The sequence below is a fragment of the Pelobates fuscus genome, chromosome 2 (genome assembly GCF_036172605.1).
Source record: "Pelobates fuscus isolate aPelFus1 chromosome 2, aPelFus1.pri, whole genome shotgun sequence".
Lineage (NCBI taxonomy): Eukaryota > Metazoa > Chordata > Amphibia > Anura > Pelobatidae > Pelobates > Pelobates fuscus.
The window spans coordinates 175010152-175022844 of NC_086318.1; the positions used below are offsets into that span (position 1 = coordinate 175010152).

At 31.8% G+C, this 12693-nt stretch overlaps 1 protein-coding gene across 6 annotated transcripts in view; it reads left to right on the forward strand.

The window, feature by feature from the left end:
* ADGRB3 (adhesion G protein-coupled receptor B3) overlaps window positions 1–12693 on the forward strand; it is an 880860-nt gene that overhangs the window by 401750 nt on the left and 466417 nt on the right. The window lies entirely within an intron of this gene.

The following is a 12693-nucleotide window of genomic DNA, read 5'->3' on the forward strand; positions in this document are numbered from 1 at the left end:
TTGCCAGTATAACATTTGCATGACAATGAACATTTGTAAAAAAAAAAAAAGAAAAAATCCAATTTCCTGCAGTACTAGAGGGTTTTATGAATACAAGCGATAAAATAAACCCATCATTTCATATGAGCTTCCTAAAATATTAATTGTCAAGCAACATACGTTTGTTAAAAGAGAAATTGTTATATGTTTAGAAATCACATCTGATTAATTAGAATCTGTCTGTAGTAAAAAATTAAAATGGAAGCTTTGGCTAATATAGAAGATAAAATAAAAGCCAGTGTTTTTGTGTTTCAAATTTCATCGGAAACATCTGCATGTGAAAAACAAGAGCAGAAAAGCAAGCGACTGCAATCTTGTTTTCAAAGATTGCCACCTGCTGTTAATAGAATATTTTACAAATGCATCCATGAAAGGAATATTACAATGTTTCTTTATGCTTGCAGTTATAGCTGCTAAATAACAGATAACAATACTGAATAAATAAGCATAATATTCAAACAGTAAACCTCACACACATTTTACATTGCAGATTCTTAGCACTGGCCAAGATATATGTAAAAAAAAAATATTGTATTTTAGTAAAAGCTGCGTAGTCCTTCTTCCAGTAGGGCAAACGTAGATTTATAATATATACTATGCAAATTATACCATTATTTCTAGGGCTGTATACCAAATATATATATGGTACAATGAATTGTACACATGACAATAAATAAGTAATTGCAAGTACAAACAGCAACTATAACATTGAATTGAATTCAAACATAGAAGCTATTTATATGATAACAAAGTTATTCATAATTTACTTATCAACTACATTAGATTTATTTGCTCTTTTGGAAATCAATATATAATTTTTTATATCCATACAAGCTTTTTGGTACTATAACAGTCATGCTTTATTATATTTTGTTAAAATGCATATGCAGCAGGGTTTTTTGTTTTAACATTAGCAATGAGAACTAGTAAGCCTAACTGTGGTACATCATGTTACTACATTGCTGTGAAATTCCTTTTTGTGGTCAACTTTCTGCATTGTCGTCTGATAGTGGTTGAGTTATGTAGGATGTTTGATTCAATATGTTTTGTTCATCTAGACAGGCTTCCCCAAACTCCGGCTCTCCCATGATTCTCATTCATTGTAGTTCAGCAACATCTGGAGGGCCGGAGTTTGGGGAAGCCTGATCTAGAACAGTGGTTCCCAACCCAGTCCTCAAATATCCCCTAACAGTCTAGGATTTAGGGATTACCCAGTTGTGTCCAATGTGTTTTTAGAAGAAAAATAAAACACTTTAGACACAACAGAGTAATCCCTACATACTGGACTGTTAGGGGGTACTTGAAGACTGGGTTGCGAAACCCTGATTTAGAATATTTAAATAATTAATATATATATATATATATATATATATATATATATATATATATATATATATATATATATATATATATATATTCACAAACCTTCAGATAGGTATATAGGTATTGAGCCATTTTGTTTAAGAAATTAATTCTATTTACATAATGGCCAATAATACCTTTATCATCATTTCTTTCTTTCAATTGTTTCATTTTTATTGAAAATTTACTCTTCATTTACTCTTTATTTTTCTATATTTAGCCTTAATGTATAAGCTAATCTAAAAAAAAACAATCTTTATTTAATATTTATTCTTTTTGTCCAGACACACTAATTAACAAATATTGAAATCATCATTTGACAATTGCATCTGGTTATAACAGCTAAAGCACTTGCACAAACCTCTGACCATCTGATAATTAACCCCAGTTAACCCCAACTCAGTGTCATCTGCACTTGTTTACATCATTGATATTACCTTATATGATATTACATAAGTAAAAGTACAAATTTCAGCAGTGTTGTCTCAGTCTTTCATCTGTCCAAAATGAATAAACTAATTACCTTTAGTATAGTAATAGTAATAACTATTATCCTGAGATTGTGACTGATTGGATATGGAAATGTACCCAACATATATAGGTAGGAGTTAGTTAATAACATCTTAGTATATCAGAGCATGTCCTGATTTTGGCAGTACAGTTTTAATATTTGTATCTAATTCATACTGATCTATCATCTTTTTTTTTTTAAAGCTTCTAAGGATTTTATAAGAAATACAGACCCTTAAACTTTTATCATATACTACAACCTGTTTTGTTATTTTTACATTCTAAAATACTTTCTTACAAAAAAGTACAATAGATAAGCAAATTGACTAAACAATGAATGAAGCTGATTACAATTTCAGTTGCCATCATACAATATTCTCTGAAAAAAATTATTTGTTCACTCTTTAGAAGGAATTTTAGAATTATCCAGGGGCGTATATAACAATATAACCAAATTTTGCACTCCGCCATGAGAAAAACATAATTTGAAAATAAGGGTAACATTAAAGCAATCTTCTCTTTACTCCATGTTATATCAGTAAAAAAGCGTATTACAAAATTGGCAAATGATCAGTGAAAAGCAACAAACTGCTTAAAGAAGGGGGGAAGAAAAATACATTCTCCAGAGCCACCCTAACTTATTTCCTGTTTAGAAGTACTAGGCTGCATGCACGTTTCCCCAAAATTGATATAGTTTTCAAAGTATGTTTGAAGTCCACAAGATTTCTACTGAAGGTAGGATAATTACCTTGCTGTTATTGAATACCCTATGAAAAGAGAATCTCTGGGCTGTTCTCATTTTCTCCTTTGTGAATATACTTCTTTCCTCTCATACTGATTGTACACTTTCTTGAAAGTAGTTGTAGTTCACATATCCTCAAGTGCCTTACCATCAAATAGATTTCTTTAATAGTGCCAGTAAGCTCACATCAATCTGCATAGTACACATTTAAGCTAACAGCAAGAATGGTTTCTTCACGTACCCAGAAAAGATGATGGAAAAAATGTAAATCCTATACCTAATGAATTCAGAGAGTCATTTGAATGAAATGAAGCATTTCCAATTATTAGTGAAGAAATCATTGGAACAATATTACTGGAACAAGAAAAGGCAGTATATCTAATTGTGCTACACTCCCTTCATTTGAAGTGCACAGGTGTATTGTTCTCTTTTATTTATCTGTAATGAGCAGTCCTCCCAGAATATTCACTTGCATTCAAAAGCACACACTCATTGTAAAAAACCAACACAAGGAACATTGCTCTTTCATGTAGAAGTTATAGACCTTCATAACATAATAAGCAGCTGATAGTTTTATCTTGTTCATTAAAGCCTTATTGTTCGTCTTTGTAGTCAGGTTTTCATGGATCTCATTATTATAATTTATTCAAATATTGTCACCATTTGGAACTAGACTAAATCACCTATCTTCAGGTTTTTATATTTAAAATTGAGTGGTATGATCCCACATGTAATATCCATTTTCAGGAAGGACATTATGGACCTCAAAACGCGCAAGAGGGAGACAACAAAATTAATAAGGCAAATGGACTACTTATGAAGAAAGTCTAGAATATTCAATTTATTAAGAAGGTATACAATAATGGTATACAAATATACACCTAAACAACAGGAACAGCTATTTGATGTTTAAAAATATAGATGAGTGCAAAGCTTCTCGGCTGATACTTTTGGAAAGAGGATTTCAAAGTAGACATTGGGAATGGGTCTCTCCTAGAAGATATAGAACATTTGAAATTCACAGCATAGAGATTTTTATTATTAGATGCCATTAAAATTTTTTATTGTGTACTTACATACAGCACTTTAATCGTTAATATCAACTTTATCAACAATAAGTAGTATACTCAGGAGAAGCTCCAATTGTAATTTTTGAATCGAGATGATTTATGGACGAAAACTGAATTTTAATGCCTTTAAATCTTAAAAAAAAAAAAACCCCATAAATTACAATAATATTGTAGTTTGTTACATGTCCTGCCTACATATTTATAAATATGTGTTTGTCAATATAGTAATGTTTATTATTACATTACCATTTGCATTATAAGACTGCAATTTTTTTTCGGAAAATATGATATACATAAAAAAAAATATATATATTTTTTGGTATTGGCATTTTAGTGCTGTAACAGTAAGTTCTGTGAGGTTTTGCCCAAACCTCTGACCACCTAATAATTAAGCCCACTTAACCCCAACTCAGTGTCAGCTGCACTTGTTTACATCATTGATATTACCATATATGATATTACATAAGGGAGAGGTGAACTTTTTCTAGTAAGAAATACAATTCCCATCAAGTTTGACTGAATTTAATAAAAGTTTTAACATGTAACAGTATAGAAAGACTAGCACTGTGTGCACATTCTATATGCAGTAACCAATATCATATGCAATTCGTCCACAGTAGTCAGAACATATACTAAATAAATTTTATAATCACATTTACATTGTGTACACTCCTATGGTAAGAGGGAAGAAATACATCTCAGTCCAGTAAAAGTCAAAGATTGTTACGTTCAGCTTAGTGTATATGACACTATATGCACTGTAAGTATATGCAGTAAACACAAATATGTATAATTACTAAACTCTTTAGACTGAAAACTAAATCAAGCAAAATGAACTTTGCTTATCTTCTGTAATGCTTCTATGTTGTTTATTCTCTCCCCCTGGAATAAATGTTTCCACTAGCTCAATGTGTAACAATTGTATGCCTTTATTTTTAGAAATGTGTCTCTTAATACAGCTTCTGCTATAAGTAGTGAAACCCATGTGAACTGCATACACAGACAGGGAATTTTGCTGGGATCTGCGCATATTCTGTACTAATCTCCAGACGATTTTTCACATTTTGCTTTAGTTTTTCTTATACAATACAGGGATTATGGACAATATACTATTAAATACTTACTAATACTTCACACATTCTGCATCCAAAAGAATATAAAATGGAATCACTGATTTTAAAGGGACACTAAGACCACTAAAACATTGATGTAATGCTTTATGTGTGAGGAATGTTTCATGGTGCAAAAAAAGTCAACATTTCAAGAGAAACTGTCACTTTTAGAACTTCACCTGGTTACACCACCTGGCTTTAAAACAGACAATCTATTCTACGACTTCCTGGCTTAGCTAGCTCAGTGGAGCTAAACTCAAGAGGCAGAAATTCCCCAGAGGGGAATTGGGCCTCTTGATTGGGCAGCCACAAACAGTCTGGATTGGGGAAGATGGGGAGGGTTTGCAAAAGGTTGCAGCTTTTGTAGGCTATTTTCAGATATACCCCCATGAAAAAAAAATTATAACTAAAATTCATGCATGTTTTTATTGGGTGTATACTGCTACTAAACAGTGTTTTTTTAATTTTTTCTATTTAGGCCTTTAAATTAAATAGTGATACCCTATACAACATATCCACTATATAGGTCTATCATGTCCTGGCAACAATTGACATTCACCAGTTGGCATATACAAGAACACAACCCAATCTTTGGCCACATCAATGATGTAGAATTTACACTTTCGCATTATCAATATAATTTTTGTCCAAACCTGTGACTGGGTGAGAGTGTTGGGAGGCAGGTTATCTAGCTGTAGTGTTTAAATAGCTCATTCTTGTTTTTTTTTCTGGGCTATGAAACTGCAAACTCATTATACAATATGTAATCACAGTTTTAATTACATAATTCAAAAATAAATTATAGTAATATTAATAATAATAATAATAATAATAAAAAAAAAATCTTAATAAACTTTATCAGGCTTCTCTAGTAGCAAATATGCACATTTTGCAAATGTATAAAATATATTATAAAGTAAAAATGATGCAGATATGAGAAAATAGTCCTGATTTAAAAAACAAACAAACATTTTACTGTGTGCAAGTTTTCTTAAAACAGTTTGTGCTAAAGGAAAAAAAATGTGTTATTGATGTGTATTGGCTTTTCCATTGAAGATGACTTTTACAAAGTGAGAAGATTGTCAGCCTATTTTGTATAAATTAATTTTAATAAAGATAAGAAAAGATCAATATGTTCTATGGCTAACAGATTTAGCAAATAGTATGCATTGTAATAATGACAAAAATCAATACATTTTAAAACAATCAATTCTAATGAAGTAGATGTCCTTTAACCTAGAAGAATAAGTGAGGAATAAAACATTGACATATGTATATAATTAAGACTTATTACATGATCTAACGTTAAATATTTGAAAAATATTTTCTATAAATATGCCACTGCTTGTAAAAACAGCATATATAACAAAATTCAAATATATAAATATATTTAGTGGAAACTATATATATATAGTTATATATATATATATATATATATATATATATATATATATATATATATATATATTGTAAACATTTTATTACATAAGATAAGATATTACATAGAAGAACTGGAAATGTGTTTCTGTTCTAACAGCAATTTGTCAGAATATGGGCTCATTGAGTGATCGGTCGAATTTTCGAACACTAAGCCAAGATGCATCTGAATCACAAACCAAACGATGGTTTGTTTGGCCAAACATTTTTTTTTATTTGTGATTTTGCAATCTTCCTATGGTACCAAAAACAGAGATGTGTGATGGTGAAAAAAAAAAAAAACTGATGACCAGGGGACAGTCGCTAAATGTTGATTGTATAAACAGACCAAGTGAGACGTGAACAATAGAGGGAAAAAGTAGGAGGAGTCAAACAATATATACATATGTATATAATATAAAAATATTTAAATATAGATTTTTTTTACTGCTCTTTTTGTTTTTTGTTCAATTGGTTACTCTTTCTCATTTAATCTGTGAACCAAATGGCGGGAAAACTAATTATATTATATTAAGTATATATTTTTCAATACACTGATTGGCCCATATTCATGCTCATTTAGTCTGTCTGATTAATTTCCAAAATTAAGTTTTAAGTGCCAAAATTCTAGCAAGCTGAACTGAAATGTCCAAAAGTCTTGTGTGCCGAATATTTTTCTGTTTTCTAGAAAAATGGTTTAGCCGAAGAGAACTTTCTCACGAAGCACAAGCCTTATATAGAAGATATCATATAAGGATAAGCATTAAACTCGGCAGTAATTACAACACTCATCTAATAATAAGAATTTTATTTTACGTAGTAAGAATTGTTATTTAGCTACCACATACAAGTGCTCACAGCACAACCTTCAAAGACATAACTGATAAGGAGACATATGCCAATAAACGAGACTGATTTTAACCAGTGTTGAGATTTTTGAATAACACTTTTCCGACACCATGTGAAACTTGAAGCTGTTTGAGATTGCTTCCCTGAAGGAAAATACCTTGTGCTTGTCATGATTATTATTTCATTGTTTATATAATGTTATAAAATATGCATGTGTCCTGAAATACTTTCTCCGCAGTGTGAAAGAGCAAAGGGAAAAGCAAAGATCAGCCAGGAATACAAATGCAAAATTAATAATTAGTTATATAGTATAAGGAATTCTAACAGCCTTCTTGCTGCAGGGAGTGTTAACCTTATTCTGTTCACATGATGTCCAGCAATGCAGGAGTTAAGTGTTAGAGGCAGTTAGTCTGTCAGCTTGATAATCATTGGACCAGATTAATCTGCTTGATGCAGTGAATTATTGTGATTTATTCTGTCATTAGCTGTTACTGCACTACTGACATTTTACGATTCTTGTAATATGTGACTTGTATAGCTCGAAGTTTCAGCAGTATGTCTCCAAAGTGTTATCTATCTATCTATCTATCTATCTATCTATCTATATGTCTATCTACATATCTATCTACATATCTATCTATCTATCTATCTATCTACATATCTATCTATCTATCTATCTATCTATCTATCTATCTATCTATCTATCTACATATATATCTATCTATATATCTATCTATCTATCCTTCCTCAGTAATGAATAAATAGTTGTGCAAAATTCAGGTTGAAGCTGAGTGGTGATGACGCCTACAGTGTGTCTATAATGTTTAATTATATCCAAATATTCCAAAAGTGTACAATTTTTTTTTAAATTCTTATTCATTTTATCAGCAATGCTATGTAAAACCTTATAAAGATGACAAATCCTTTATATTTAAGCTAAACTATGGGTATCAAATGATTTTCACGTTTTATGAAATCCCCTGGTGCCTTGCAGGGAAAGAAGACACAAGAAGTATTTAGGACTGGACAATGTGGGACAGCACAATACAGTGTGCGATTATAATTGATTGATTCAAATTCTGGTTCACCTCTGTTCTAGACTAGTTGAGTGCCTGTGTTCTAGATTATTAATGGGGTAACAACACTAAAACACTACCTCTAGCTTTACTTGGTGTGTGTAATTAGCCATGCATTCACAAGTTAAAAAAAAATATTCCATTAAGAGAGAAAAGGAGCCCAAAGCTAGCAAGCTTCATCATGAAGCAAAAGGAATATTATAAGCTCTGCAACTGAACTATAATTCTAGATATCACAAACAATAGATGGCTTTAGTTTAGAAAAAATGCTGGAAGGGCTAATGGTGGATACATGAATAATGGAAGAAATTGATTGGAGCCTAGAATTAGAGGTAGTGAAAAAGAGCTGTGCTGGGAGAGCAAAGGTAATGTGATAAATAGGGAGTGCTGTTTTGTTAAATATTATGCTGGAGGGCTATATGTAATCCCTTGGGGGGGGGTGAGGGGGCGAGGGAATGATGTAAAAAGAGCTTGGTATAAGGGAAGTAAAACGATTAAAAAAAATGTCAGGAAAATGTAATATTAATATGAATTGATATTTATTACATTCATACATACCATGAAGTGCTGTACAATTCTACAACTGACAATTAATCCCTGTTTTTGTGCAAAAAAAAAGCTATAATGTTTATTTCTGCGTTGCCTTTAAAAGAACACTCCACTGCCCCAATAGAAATAAAAAACACTGTTGGTAGATATATCCCAAATGAAAATATGCATTCATTAACAGATTTGTTTTTTCATTAGGGGTATATCAACAAAGCTTGCAAAACCTGCAGATCTCTTTTTTGCTACCTTTGCAAGCTGTCCCCTTCTAACCCCACCCAGACTATCTGTGACTGTCCAATCACAGACTTCCCAATACAACTCAATGAGAAGTCTTTGCAAAGCTTGAGCTCTGGGCAGTTACCTGCCTATTGACTTTAACTTCACTGAGATAAACAAACCAGGAAGTATTGGGGCCTGTCTGCTTAAAAGCTGGTGGGTGGTAACAAGGTTAATTCAGAAAGTTCCATTTTCGATTGAAATCTGCACGTTGTGTTAAATGAAAAAAAGAGGACACACTCTTCACATATAAAGCCTTTCTGTAAGTCAAAGTGCTTTAAGGTCCAGATTATCCCTTTAATAATATGTGCATTAAATATGCATTATCCACCAAGTTAGCTAATTAAAGGCTCAAATTAATGTATACCTTCTATTAGTTTGAATGATGGAGATGATAAATATTAAACCAATACCTTACCGTTACATTGAAAAATATCCTACTAAGTTATTAATACTATTAAGTTCCATTTATTGGGCCTCATTGAATTTGGAAACTAAAATTGTTTGATAAATGCTGCTCAATGCCATTATAAGTTAGTAACTAGGCATTATGTGGGGGGTACAAATGTAATAGTAGGTGGTGGGCAGATCACTGCCCCCTCTGCCACCATCAGTGGATAGTTAGTGGGGTCTACTTAATAAAAGAAAAGGGGGTCATCCCAATGTTCCACCTGCTATCTCTAAATGGCACTTGGGGTGCTCTGATACTATTACTGATTACAGCATATAGGAAAAGACAATAGCATTTGTGTGGAACTATGTCACATGGAATGTCTTGTATCAAAGATTTCGAGAGCAAATAATGTCAAAATATTACATATGTAGAAACTATGTTTAAAACAATGTTTTCTTACCTGTAACATCATATTTCTGTTACATATTTTTGAGACTTTTCCTGTCATTAAATGAGAATCAACAAGCAAAATAATCAAGTTCTGGCTATTGTTACAAATACAAAAAAAAATTGGTATGGGAAGGGGTTAATTAAGCACTAAGTTTTGCAGTGCAAACTTTGGAAACATACAAGATTTTTAGCTTCCACTTGAAGCTTTTCTTGCACGTCTCTCTATTCTATTACTAACAATGTGAGAACTGTGATCTCTTTCACTTGAAGCAATTTCATGGGTCAAGGGGCTGTGAAAAAAGGTCTATGTAGATGCCTGAAACTAAAATGCTTCACAATGGGTCACTGACGTGGGAATTTCCCATGAGCAGACATTCTAGATAAACTAGCCGTTAAAGCTTTGTCTGGGAACGGGTTAAATCCAGATATGCATTTAACAGTTGAGGAACGTTCAGTAACAAAGTGGTTTTGCACAATAGTGTGTACTATAATTTAACCCTCTCGAGTCACACTGGTTAAATCTGCTCAATTAGGATTTAGAGCCATTTTATTTTCTTCTCTTTATGTAGTACTTCAGACCAAGAGATTGTCATGTAAACCACAGCATGTCATAGCATATATAATATTGCTCCTATACCATATGCTACAATATTATATAAGCATTATTTTCTGTGATCTGTTCGAAGGATTTGGGCTGTAATGTTTTTGGATAAAAATAGTAATTAAAGTTTTACTTTAAATAAATAATGAATCAATGCATATGATGAAAAACACAATTATTAGATTTCAGTCATTTTAAACATAACATTTGCATTGAACATATTTTTATATGGGATTTCTGTATAGGAAGATATGTGACATTTATAGTTTACCAGGCTTGCATTTAATGAAGTATGCATTCTGGTCATGAGATATGTAACAAAACTGTATTATAGCATAATAATCCTGAAGTTATAAAATAACTTAAAAATGTATAATAGGTTTAAAGGGATAACATAAGTATCAAAATACCTTCAGTTTAATTAACCATTTTGGGTCATAGATCATGTCCCTGCAGTCTCACTTCTCAATTCTCTGCCATTCAGAAGTTAATTCACTTTTGTTTCTGTTTATTCAACCCTAGCCGCACCTCCCCTGGCTGTGACTGAGGCAGCCTACAAGAAAATATGGTTTAATTTTCAATCAGATGTTAACTTACTTTAAATGTTTGTATCTCCTGCTCTGTAAATTGAACTTAATTCCACACAAGAGGCTCCTGTATTATCTAGAAAGCTATTAACATAAAAGGAGATAAGAAAATTAAGCAGAATGGCCAATAAAGGAAATTTAAACATTAGCTCTCTCTCTTTACAGGAAGTGTTTAGGAAGGTGTGACTAGGGTGACTAGCGTCATATTAACAAATTGATGTAACTCCTAAATGGCAGAGCAATTAGCAGTGAGACTGCAGGAGCATGACCTATACACCAAAATTACTTAAATAAGCTAAAGTTGTTTTGGTGCATATAGTAGTATCCTTTTAATATACTCGCAAGCACATTATGAAAGTTATAATTATTTTTATCTCTTACATAGCACAAATTCATGGACTCTTTACATAGATTAACAATTATATAGTGTAGAAAAAGCACGTTAATCAATAAATATTCAAATCTGTTCTAATCAGATTAGATTGATTTTGAAAAAGATAAGAATATTCAGTACTACAAAACGTAAGTTAAAAAAAATTTCAGCCAACAACAATAATTTAGGAATACACGGATGCATGCATTATGCAAGCGCCTTGTGATCTCATGAAAACTTGCTGCTTAGTAAAAAAAAAACTTATATCAGGTCACATGCACTTATCAAAGTCATAAAATAATTGCTACATGATGTTAATATGAGGGACTGAAGCAAAAACTGTATGTAAAATTATCTTTAAAATAACCAGAATATCATAATAAAAAATAACAACTTGTTCTGTATTTTTGACACGAGCTAAGAAGTCAACGGTAAATTAAAATTTCCTGATGTCATGAGTCATTAAGATATAGTCCTTTATGAATATTGTTCTTAGCAGGAGTTATAATGGAAATATAATGGATAGGTCATAATATAATAACGCAGGAGCAGCCCAAATATTTGATCAATGTGCTTTCTAGTGATATGGCAAATATATGAAAATTAACAATGATTGTGCCTGTACCCCCTCCTGGGCCAGTAACATTCCTGTGTCCATCTTCCAGCACTATTTTCTATGTAATCAACTTTCTTATCCCATGTGCACCCTCTCACACCAGTTTCTATTACAGATCATCTATTGCAACAAAAGTTACCTGTGGCTCTGCCAGCGTGAATGTAATAGCTTATTGTGCTGGATCTCTCATTGTTATCAGTATTTTCTCTTGGTTACTCATGCCTACTAAGGCTGGGTTTACATTATCACATTAAATTAAATTTAGTAAATGAAATGCAGAACAGTGTTATGTACAATAGCTTGGAGACAACAAAGGTAGGCATAGCGTGTATAAAAATTCAGTATTCGGGTCAATGTTACTTCAACATAAGTGCCATTACTTTGGATGAAGATACATTTTCATCTTAATTTTTTCAGTGGTACTAATTATCATACAGTGATCTATATTCTAGAATATAAGTGTTTGCAATAACTAAAATATATATTTTTAGTTTTCAATGCGTTAGAAAGGGAATGTCACCGTTAAGCATCTTGTCTCTTTAATATTTGAAACACAATTTTTTTTTTGCCAGTTTCTGTTTGTATGACCCTAATCATCAGAAATAGGAGGATTTTAGTTTCAAGAGAGACAGAAAAACTCTATTTTTTCATCATTACTGTAACCTTCATCA